Source organism: Nomia melanderi, chromosome 13, assembly GCF_051020985.1.
Source record: "Nomia melanderi isolate GNS246 chromosome 13, iyNomMela1, whole genome shotgun sequence".
Lineage (NCBI taxonomy): Eukaryota > Metazoa > Arthropoda > Insecta > Hymenoptera > Halictidae > Nomia > Nomia melanderi.
The window spans coordinates 8,029,911-8,042,822 of record NC_135011.1 but is presented as its reverse complement, the minus strand read 5'-3'; the positions used below and the strand labels follow the sequence as shown (position 1 = coordinate 8,042,822).

General features: G+C 35.2%; 1 protein-coding gene across 8 annotated transcripts in view; it reads left to right on the top strand.

Moving 5' to 3' along the window:
* Positions 1 to 12,912, top strand: part of Oamb (Octopamine receptor in mushroom bodies) — a 152,154-nt gene that overhangs the window by 72,841 nt on the left and 66,401 nt on the right. The gene's annotated exons all lie outside the window — the stretch shown is intronic.

Below are 12,912 nucleotides of genomic sequence, written 5' to 3'. Positions count from 1 at the left end.
TGATGATTTCACTCGGCAATAATCGACTGTAAGGAACTCATTTTCTTCTGCACCGGGATCCGATACGTTCACCTCTGATTCGTCTCCTCGTTTCGACGTTCGATTGTTTTGTAACAATACTTACTGTTCCACAAAATGATTTCCTTTTCTCAGATTACAGAGAATTATGTAGAATTGTCTCTGTTTTAAGAAAACGATGATAAATGGAACATTTGTGAAATCAGGAAAATTACAAATGTCTTATAATTTTATATAATTAGATTACTACCAAACATTGTTTAAAATAATCAGAAATGGTAAAAAGAAGTTTTTAAATATATCTCTTTAATATTTTACTGTAATATATTTATTGTATCGATGTTACGAAATTGTGAAACAGCTTATATAATAATATTATGGTGTTTGTCCTGTATTAATTCATATATGGTCCATACAGTGGGCACTTTTATTTATGAGAGAAAACCTTGTTTAATGAGCTTCCGCGACGGATAATGCGATTACGGTTGCATTAAAAGTACTGTTGATTCAACGCCGCTTCATCAATGCCTGACTCGTATCACTTAATACCGGTATAATAGGCAGCGTATAGAGCCGTACCGTGTATTATGCAATACGACATGTTGTTAATGCATTGATTCGTTCGACGACAGCGATACAGTGACGTTCGATCGATCGGCAATAAAGATTACTCGATACCCCGCATTAAATGGAAATACGTTGTAAAATTTTGTAAAACCGGAAACAACATTCGTCGGTCTACATTTCATCGAACTTCATCGAATTCAAATAACGAATTAACAATTCTGTGAATCTTATCTTTTCACTGTCAAATGTTTTAAATATATTTATTATATAAAGGTTTTTATTTCTTGTATTATTAATTCAACAGTTGGGAAATAATTGTTAACATTAATGCTCGAATTAAATGCGAATAGTGTGAACACAGTTAAATAAAAATTTCAAATTTGATAATAAAAATTAAGAAACCAATATTAAAGAGCTGTTCTTTATTTAATTAAGTTATAACTGTAAATGATACAATCTGCTTCGGTTTAATTAAATAAAAAATAATGTTCCCTATTAATGTTTATACCTTATTCATATTATTGTTTTATTGATTGATTATTGTAACATAGCAGAATATATTGAAAGGGTATCTAAGAAATCATAAAAGGGACAAATCGTATAAATGAGAAACTTGCATAAACATTATTCTATTGAATCAAATTATAAAAAAATAGAATAATAATATCCATAAATAATAAATTTTAAGTAACATTATGAAAAATTCTTCCACATTCTATTATACCATCTTTTTCCCATGCCCCACAGCTGAAAAATCACCAAGCCAGAATTTATACACGTTTGTACGAGTATTCCATTAAATTTAATTAATGTAATCATTCGTCTAGTGGAAATTAATGATATTAACCGTTGATTAAATTGATCGCGACCTGGCCGTGCCGTGGAAGTAGGAACCGCGGTGCTGTGTTTCGTCCCGCACCCTAAATCAATTAAGAAATTAAGGAAGTACATGGACCAGAATCGCAGCAAAATTTTCAAAAATGTATACTTTTATATATTTATATCCATCCTATTAATGGAACAGTCAGAAATCATTTACGTCATGTTAGAAAATCAACCAAACACCTGACATTCTCGAGCGTACGAATTGAATTCTAAAGAAAATGAATTTGTCTGGCTATTACTGGCTGTTTCCACTTGAAGTGACCCTTCATACATAACTGATTGTGTAAATTCGCTGTTCTCCGATTATTCATTTGTACCAAATTATTATTCGAAATCAATAATAGCATACTAAATGCAGTCTATAAGTGTACACCTAAGTGGAAATGATGAGTATTCATCAAACACACGAGTCAAATTGTGAACATCGAACTGATCAAGAAATGTATTATTTCTGATGCTTTTAAAGGTTCATTTTGAATTGGCTTGGTTGATTATTCACTGTATCTCTTTGCGTTAACGAGCAATGCAGATCTGTTTGTACTACGTTAATTTGAATATTTCTTAAATTCCAATTTACATTAAATTATTCTACAGATGGAATAATATTGTACCACGATAACGTCCAGAACCATAAATTTCAGAACGTGTAACGAATGTTAATTAAACGCACGTATTAAATTACAGTTTGTTCTATTGTTCTGGCTTTATTTCGAATTAGATTGTCTGACTATTGTTCGCAATTTCTACTTGCAGTAATCAATTGAAACAGGTACAACGTGTACACCATTAATCTCGTTATTGCTAATTGCTAGTTCCCACTGAATTATTTTATAAAATAAATAACAGCTCGTACCAGTAGCAACATTAATAACTATAAATTCAACTAAAAGTGACTAATATTGATTAGTCACGAAATATACATTTTTAGCATCAATTAAATTGAAGATACATTAGATTTTCTGTTAAACAGAAGATATTTGAATCACTATATTTATCGTTCAATTTATTCTTTCAGGGATATACAAACTTGAATAAATAATATTTGTTATTTACTAACCATAATAAAACTCGTAAAAAAGTAAAGCAACAGGAAATTAATAATGTTATAATAAACAAAATCAAATTTGTACCGAACACACATTCATTGATAGAATAAATTCATATTTCGAATTCCTAACAGTAACCTTCTTTCAGGTTGCGCCATTACACTCTGTATTTAGATCGAAATTTTCAATTGGGAGTAGGATCGTTTCAGTACGAGGGGCGTTCTTATATCGGGGGAAGGGGGGTCTCGAGGAATGCATCCCCCGGGATTATGAAATATTATTCGAAAGGATACAGACTGAATTCGTCTGATCTTCCTGGGAGATTAAAGTTCCTCGGAACTGTATCGAGAATATTTCCTATCCCACTTCTGGCGGAAATACATACTGCAACCATTTTCTCAGAAGCCTCCTCGAGTATTATGTATTTTTCTTAAATAACTGATTTTTGTAATTCATTCTTTTAATTAATCTAAGAAGTGTATGCGAGGAAACTTTTTGTTCTTAGAGAAATTATAACATGTGAAGTGCATCGTCTGCAATCCTTCCACTTGATAAGTTAATTATACTTCTCGTATTCCTTCTAATTATATTATTTCTTATGCTATTTATTATTTATATTTATATTCATTATGCTATGGCGTAAAAAGCTCTTTTCTGGATCTGTTTGTTCTTTCAAGGGTACTTTATATAAGATATCATTTGCCGCTAACAATTGTTTTCTAAAAATAATACTAGTATTTGTAATAACCTATCTTCTTTATACAGAATTGAAAGCATACAAGGAAAAATATATATATTTTAATGTTAAAAAATATATACATTACCGCAGAATGGATAAAAATAATGATGATTCCAACACACGAAATCCATTAAATTTTCACACTAAAAATGTCAAATAATGAATTCAGTTATTTCATATATTTTGACACAAATTGCAAGAGTCCATTTATTAAAACTTCAAGTACCTTTACTAACGAATTAATTTATTTAACAATTCTTTTCATCAGTTTCTATGATAATTCTTTAGAAAACCACTTCGTTATTTTCAACAATCACAAAAGAAGGATCTAATTCTTTTTAGCAAGTTCTATTTTCAAACCCCCATGTTAAATCTCCAATTAATAAAAACTTAACACGTTCTTTTTCAAATTCATACGTTTATACAATTCGTTGATGTCTTAAAGTCAATAAACTATACCTAACATTTCCAACAAAATTTGTTTCCTTTGCGAGAAGTGACATTTCCTTCGTGACAACTTCGAGTGAAGATGATGCCTCGGAGATCATAGAATCGCCGCGCTTTTCGAACCGGTCCCGTCGGCCCGCTCGCGTAACAATTTGCGGATTGTTCTGGACGCGTTTCGAGCGACAGCCTGCAATTCAATTAACCCAATTGACTCGAGATAGCCGGTACGTGGTCCTAACACGGGACGTCGCTCGAATGTCAATATTTGTCAATGGCCAAACGGCAATAGGTGCCTAGTGATTGCACGTGCGTGCGCCGGGCGCGCGTTAAGCTTGAATTCGCGCTATCCGATAACCCGGTAAAAATCCCGCGATCCGGTGTCCTTTGAATCGCGTCATTGGACCGGCGAGTTTTGGATGGTAACCGTTGATGTTAACGACCTCAAGAACGATAAATAAATTGCGCGGGTTTATTCAATCCCACAGTTTCGTGGCAAACGTATAAAGAAACGGGATGTGAATTGAAATTCGTGTTCTCATTGTATTGTTCTAGAAAAATATTTTTTACTCTTTATGTGAAAATTATTTTGGTGCCGCTTTAAATAGAACTGCTTTCTATATTTCTGTTCATTTTGAAATGTTTATTTTAAACTACTATATAAGCTACCTGTTCTTCTTACCTTTAAAATATTTTGTTTGTTTTAATAAAAGCTAATTAGAATCTTATGAAAGTTTTATGCTTCTTAGAAGTAAGAAAAGAATTAATTATTTTTATTCAAATGACTTTTTAATAGGCGGAATACATGTTTTTTTATTATTATTTATTAACAAATATCTCCTTGTGAATTCAGCTCTGGGAACATTGGAAAATGTTCAAAAATTTGAATTGAATACGAATAATCTAATGGTGAATTAATTCGTGTTGTTAATTGTATTCTGGGCCATTTTGAAGAATTTCTGCCGTAAGAGTTCTGGGAACGAATCACAGGCAACATTGTCCCAAGTAGTACCATTGCCATCCGAACCCATCCAACGCAATGAAAAATTACGATTTTCCCCGTCAAGTGGTCCGCCGGGGAAATTGAGCGTTAAAAATTGAAAAGTTCCCCGGTCGTGGAAGGTCGACAGGTGCACGCCTCTTCCTCTGACCTTTACGTAATTTCCCTCCACCCCCGAAGTTTTCCTGCGAGCGAAGTTTCGCATTTTCCGGACGATTATCTGCCGCGCGAACCCGGGACTCCGCACTCGAGCCCTTTCATTCGCCACTTAGCGCTTTCTTCGTGGCGCGACTCCCTTTTCTCGGCGTGTCAAAAGCACGGAAGGAAAATTGTTCGGGGTTACAATTGGAAAAAGGAGAGAGAGAAGAGAATAAGACAGAGAGAAAAGGAAATGAGCGGAAGAGAGATGTAAGGAAAACGGAAAAAATAAAGGTAAGGAAGAAGGAAAAGGAGATAGAGAGAGGAAGAAAGGAAATAGAGATGAAGAAAGCGAGAATAAGGGAAGAAAGGGTTAAAAAGAAAAAGGCAGAGAGGGGGAAGATGGAGAAGAAAATAAGACAGAAAGAAGGAAAGGGGAAAAGAGAAGGACATAAACAAGAATATAAAATGTAAAATGTAAAATGGAAAATGTAAAATGTAAAATGTAAAATGTAAAATGGAAAATGTAAAATGGAAAATGTAAAATGTGAAATGTGAAATGGAAAATGGAAAATGGAAAATGGAAAATGGAAGTGGAAAGTGGAAAGGAAAAGGAAATGGAAAGTGGAAAGGAAAAGGAAAAGGAAAAGGAAAGGAAACGGAAAAGCAAGATAGAATGGAAAATAAAAAATAGAAAAATGTGAATGGAAAATGGAAAATGCAAAAATGGAAAATGGAAAATAGTAAAGCAAAGGGAAAATAGAAAAAGAAAATAGTGAAAAAATGAAAAATTAAGAAGGAAAACGAAGAATAGAAAAAATAATTTAAAAAAAGAACACAATCAAAAAAGAGAAAAATAGAGAAAGAGTAAAAAAGGAAAATGGATATATTATCAAGGAAGATCAAAGGAGTAAAAAGAGCAAAATACAGAAAGAATAAAAAGGAAAAAGGGGCGGATTATCAAAGAAGATGAAACGAGAAGCACAAAAGGAAAATGGAGGAAGAGAAAGAGAGCGCAGAAAGGAATAAGGGAGAAGGAGAGAGGTATCAAGGCTCTGTATTCAGCGTCGATTCAACTTCGTGTAATTGAATTACAACGGCTTCGTCGCGGCTTCATTCCGAAATCATTGTTATGCCGAGTTTAGTTTTCGGGATTGCTGTCCTGAAATCGGAATCGAGTTCCCCGCGGGCTGCGCTCTCCCGCCGATAAACTGTTCCCCGACTTGCCGAGCGTTACTCCCACGTTCGCGTAATAATACGCGCGGATGGTAAATATTATTCTTTGGTAATCTTCTGCCTCTGGACCGAACTTCGAAACGCTACATTAGACGAGCATTGTGCTGACTAGTCGCGGTCCAAATTTCGAAGTTCCTGTTTTCGGTTCGGCGTTCGCTTTTGTGCGAACAAGGATTTATATTTAACGAATTGAACCGTTTCATACGATATTAGCATTATTTCTTTTTAATTTCAAGATTGTTTTATAGATTTGTTACATAAAATGTTAGAATTATGATATTTAATTTATTTCACTACTTTCTAAATGATTGCAAATTCCTTGACAATCTGTTCTCGGAAATTAATACCGATGCTATTGCATCGTACGTTCTGTTAGAATTGCGTATCTGACTGTTCCCAGAGTTAATAACTAGATAATAACTGTGACTATTTCCGAAGTTGGTAACTAGATAATGACTATGACTATTTCCAGAATTAATAACTAAGTAAAGTTCATAACCACGTAATAACTACGAGTATTTCCGAAGTTAATAACCATATAGTACCTACGACCGTTTCCAAAGTTAACCAGCAAATAACTGTTTCTAAATTTACAATTTCTATTTGAACATTAAATTCTTATTCAGAATTTATTTTTCACGTCTTCACATAACTTTGATAGTTTCCATGCTAGAGATTATATTCCTCTTTTCAAAATACATCCAAAAACAGTTAATTCTTTCACAAAATGTTACTCGATAAGATCAATAACGCGTTTACATTTTTATATTATGAATGCCTTAATCAATTTTATATTCTCAGATCTTCAAATATTGCTAACACCTCCCGACTTATGATCTCTTAACCTCTTGCGCTGGAAAGAGGTACCATACACATCGAGATATTTTTATCCCAAAATTACCAATTACGTTTTATAGACATCGATACTTTTGTTGCATTACTTGTACCAGATTGTTTTGAAATATATCACTCTATATAAAATTATTAATAAACAAAATTAGTGTAACACATCTATGTAAACACTAAAATTACCGAGCAGTTAAATTGACTTTTTGAAATTCCTCTATAGAAAATACAAGAGTACATCTATTAAAACTTTAATTGATCTACAATTCAGTTTGCATATTGCTGAATCAATTTCTTAAATATCATATTCGAAACATCTGATATCTTTTCAATAATTGCGGAAATCAGGAATGGGTAATTTTGACCCGTCTGGTAATTTCAGTGTTAATATTCAATTCCAACCAACCACACATCCCAAAATCGATCCGCGACGCACCGACTCCCCGCGACAAAGTGTTTATCGAAGAATCCAAATTGAATTGCGTTCATCTAGCTTCGTAAAGTATAGCGCCTCGCATCGTCGCCGTGGCGAATGCATAATTCGCCTCATTACACAGCGATGAATGAGAAATCGGTGTCGCGACAATCGATAATTAAGCCGGTCTTTCTCTTTCGCAGTCTGTCTTCCTCTCTCCCTCTCTTCAGCGGTGATTGTCGACACCGGTGCTACGATGGAGAGCGAGGAAACCGGTTGAAAGAGAGAGAGGGAGAGAGAAAGAGAGAGAGAGAGAGAGAGAGAGAGAGAGAGAGAGAGAGAGAGAGAGAAACGGAGAGAGCGAGAGAGATGGATGGAATAGAAGAGAACGACGCGGCTGCTGAATGTCAATGAGGCTTATTAAAGTCAATACCGTGGGCACGGATTGCACTCGGCGTGCTCGAACATCGCGCGGACACGTGTATCGAATCGAGACGGAGAGAATTATCGTTTGCCGAGCGTCGTGATATTTTTACCGATTAAAAGTCAATTTAAATGTATCAGTGACGTGTTCATTTCAGCCGGGTTTCCCACGGCAGCGTGGTCAGTTACCGTATCGGATGGATCGGTGATCAACTGATCGCTGATCAGATATTTCGCTTGTTTGCGCGTATTTCGGTGGACGGCGATTTCATTTTTTGGGAGCGATTTTTAGTGAACGTTGGATTATTGTTACTCGATGTGTGGCTGTGGTATTTATTTGGGAGTATGATTTAACGTGCACGATATCAATTTCTTCTCATTTGTATATTTCTAGCTTGAGGAACTTTGATTGATTGTGAGAATTTATTGTTTTGTTGAATGTGGTAATTAATTCTTTTGTTAATCGTGATGATTAGGTAACTAGGATATTCTAGGCCCACGTTTGCATTTGGAGTGTTTATTGTGAAAGTATAACGCCATTTTTAAATGAAATTACTGAGAAAAAGAATTTATATAATTTGATATGAGATTTCTGTTTGTAAACGATTTGCGAACTTTTTTGAATTATGAATAGACTCATTTACTAATCAATTTTCGATTTATTAAAGTGTATCGATATCTTAAAATATAAATCAATTCGTATCTATAATAAAATTAATTATCTGCCATAATAATTTTCTCTACAAATAAACCTACACCACTTTCACAACGAACGATTCAATTTTTAGACATATGATAGGTTAGAGGCTTCGTTTCAACCTCCTCCCCGCCCCTATCATATTAGCCACGCAAGAGCCAGTCGAATTACGATTTTTCGGAACTCGTAATTGTTTTAGCGAGTTTCTATGCTCGGTTCCTACGTGATTGCCACTCGAGGGATATTCATGGCTCGTCGGAGTACCGAGCAAATACTGGGACGCACGAATTATTCATGCTGTGAAAGGCAGCAGCACGCGCGAATCTCGTTTTTGATAAATAATTTTCTATTTTTCATCTAGAGTGTTAACTCTTGATACTTCTCGTATGATGCTATAGAAACAATCACAGATTCTGAAACTCGCATATAGTTTGTCCATTTGTAATCTCAGCGAAGAAAAATAATAAAAGTAATTTCTTATAAACATGAATTAAAAAATTAACATTTCCTTATTGTATTATAATTCTCCGTCGGTTCTTCATTTCCTAGTTATAATAATATTGTAATTACATTAATTCTGTATTATGTAAAACGGAAATACACATAATCCATTGTTTCCAATCAGTACAACAGCTGTCTAAATGAGTACCTTGATACCAATTATTTTAACCGAAAAGAAAAGTCATTTATAACATCAAAAATAATATTTTCTATCCCTATATATTAGAACTTTTTACTATTTATCTTAGAAATTATGAATCCTTTCCTTACCATCCTGTAATTCAATTCACACAAACAAACCCATTATGAGTGAATCTCCCCACTAACTGTAAAATCATTTACATCTTTTGATATTGAATTTCCTATTCCTATTTATTAGAATCTTTTATTATTCAACGAATTACCGTGTACCTTAGAAATTATAAATCCTTTTTCTCCTACCCTATATTTCAATTCACACAAACACAAACTCACTACCAATAAATCTTCTCGCTACTTCCAAATCAGTCGAAATAAAAATTCATGAATATCGCACCCACACAATTTCGCATCGAAAGGATCGCTTTAACTCGTTCCCAAAATGATTTCGAATCGCCAAACGCGGCGCGTCTCCCGATCCCCGGCGGCTAATATATCGCAGCGTGGCGGGCCGGCTATTCTATTATCCCCCGTAACACAGATTTTCATCGAGCGTTGACGCGGCAACAAATTCCTCGGATTCCCCGGGTAAACCCTGCCTCCGTTTAATCAGATACGAGCGCCATTACGCCTCGTTATCCGTCGGCCGGGCATAATGCGGCAGGTCCGCGCTCACAAAAGATACCCGGCGCAAACGTGTAACTATTAACAGTGTATCGCGCGATAAACCGTAACGAAGTGAACGATCCTGATCGGCCGGGCTAATTACCGTTGCCATACGCTTTTTACCATTCGCCATGGTAACGGTTTGACCTCTTGGTTCTAAGAGAACGAGAGTTGAAGAGTTTTTCGAGCGGACGTTTGGTCTTTGTCGCGGCAACTGAGAAGGAGAAAGGATGTAGAGGATTGAAAGTGTCATAAATTGGAACTTTTGGTACTGTTTCTAGGTCGAAAGAGGATACTGAGAGTAAGATGTTGGGAAATATTTGTTCTCCGTAAAGTTGACGACAGTAAGGGATGTCTTGAAAAGTGTAAACTTGTATTAGGACTTTGTAACGTTTGTCGATGATTAATTTAATGGATCTCGTAGGCTGTGGTTGTTTATGACATTCGTTGCTTTATTGTTTATTTTTCTATTTATGTTTGTTGGTATTTACACATCTATCCAGCTATCTATATTTTTCTGTCGTTCTGTCTTTCTATCTGTTTTTCTATTGTTCTATCTTTCTGTTTATCTACTTTCCTATCGTTCTATATTTCTATCGTTCCATCTTTCTATTGTTTTATCCTTCTACGACTCCATCTTTATATCGTTCTACGCTTCTATCGTTCCATCTTTCCACCTATCTATTTACCTATCATTCTACACTTTCTATTTATCTATTTTTTTATCACTCCACATTTCTACCTATACATCTACCTATCATCAATCCATTCATCCATTTTTACCTATCTATTACATTCATCCACGTGTCTACCTATTTACTTATGAAGTCACACAAATCTCCCATGTATTCACCTATCTATATAACAACGTATCAATCTATTGATTTCCATCTCTCTCATTGTCTGCCTCTCATTAACTCTTCTTTGCCACAAAAGACGATCCGCGACATTTCCTGTTTCGAAACGCGCGCGCGGCGAACGATTAAACCTCGAGCCCGGTCCGGAACACCGACCCGGAAGTAATAAGCACGGCTCGATGATCAAAAGTGAATTTCGAAATTGAACACCCCCGCGGTACAGACCTTTTTATTCCAGGCCGCGTGGGCAATCCCGTCCATCGATGGGTCGGGCGTGTTTCATTTGGTAAAAATTTGATTTGGCCACCGTCCGCTCGATTCCGATGAACTTTATAGCACCGAGCAGCTGGAATTTTATGACGTAACCTGTGTTTGCCACCGGCGTGTACACAGCCACCCCATTTGTGTGTGTTATTCCGACCCCGGTTAGAGTGCCATTTCATTATATTGCTTCGTTGCGCACCGTTCCACCGGCTCTGTACGTTATTTTGATCCGGTTTATGCCAATTCCGGAATTGTCGACGGTGAATCTGTAGGAAAGAACGTCGCTCGGAAGTTCAGTTTCTGTTTCGTTGCGTTTCTGCGTTCGACTGGACTGCGGATTTTACGTTTTTCCTCTCTGCGGATTTGTCGAGGACGTTTTGTTAAATTGAAAGGGAAATAAAAGTTTTACTTCGTTTGAGAATAAACCTTTGAGATTTTTCAATAGTAATTCATTGTTATGCTATTTGATATTGGTCTCTTTAATTGTTGATAATGCTGTTCGTAGTTTTGATTGTCTTTTCTTTGGGAAATACAGTGTTTGTGTAATAATATTATTGTACCATGCAATGGTTGTAAAATTGCCTTAAGATGACTGCATGCGTGTGTATAGCAGTGAATGTTAGAGATACGAAAGCATTGTGCTGTTGTCTTAATATTTCAATCTCTTCAAACGTTCACTGCCGAACCGGCACTCATCAAAATCTCATAAAGTCGAAGATGTTTATTTAATGAAGCGAAAACTGGAAAGTTAAGATTCCTTGTAGCGAGATTGCTCCCTTAACCTTCTTGAATCTGGTAAATACAAGAAACTGCGGTTCCATTGATAGGTAGTCGACGTATAAAATCAATTTTAAATCTATAAGAAGAATTTTTTTCACTTGAATTCGTTTAATGCGACAGTCGACATGATGAAATATCTAGAAGAAATGGGAATAGCAGTTATTCTTTTATCGAGGTATTTGGTTTATCAAATATTTAAATATTATCATATCCAAATTCTCAAACTTTCAAATTTCCAAATTCCCAGAATTTCAAATATATATACTTTAAAATTCTTTAATCTTACAATTATCTTTAGAAATTTTTAAGTGTTCGAATTTCCAAATATTCAAATATTCAAGCATACAATTTTCAAATAATTATGACAACAGAACTTTTCGTCTTTTAATTAAATATAAAAACAGAACGATTCCTAAACCCTGAACTACCGATTCAAGAATGTTTATTTCTCCTACCTCTTTGCTGCCATTTCGAAAAGACCAGAAAGCCGAAGCATATTTTCAATTCAAACTAATAAAGGTAGTGCATGATATATTGGCACATCTAATATTTTAATTGGCAAACCGTGCATTTTCAGAAGACTGGATCGCATTGAACAGCTGGGATTTTATGATGGAAGCTGTTTGCACAGCGTGTACACAGTTTCCCCGTTCCGCGTGTTATTCTGGCTCCGGTTAGAGTGTTATTTCATTGCATTGCTTCATTCTATACTATTCTCGGTTTTATACGTTATTTTGATTTCGGTTACCGCAGTAATTATATTATTTCGCTATAATTTCTTCGCCTATTATGCGCGGAATTCTATTATGTTCCTCCATTACACATTTTTCCACGGTTATGTACATTGTTCTGACCTCGGCTAGTACGTTATTCCATTATATTGCCTCGTTATACATTCTTCCACGATTATGTACATTACACTGACCCCCGGTTCCTATATCATTACATCGTATTACCCTTTTATTAGGCGGATTAAAATTCATAAACGTGGAACGATGTAATCTTTGAATTTCTTTTGCGTCTTAAAAATGATTTATACCTTCGTAAAAGTCACATAGAAAAATCTTATATTTAAAGCACACACGAATCTGCAGATGGTAAGGCTAATAATTCGAATTCCTTTTGTTTCATTGCTAGCTTAATCGAAATATTAGTGAAAGATTTACTTCTGATTGATATTGAGTTCTTTATGTTATGACCTGACAGAATTGCGGACTGTGGAAAATATAATAATACGAAAATAATGTAAAGG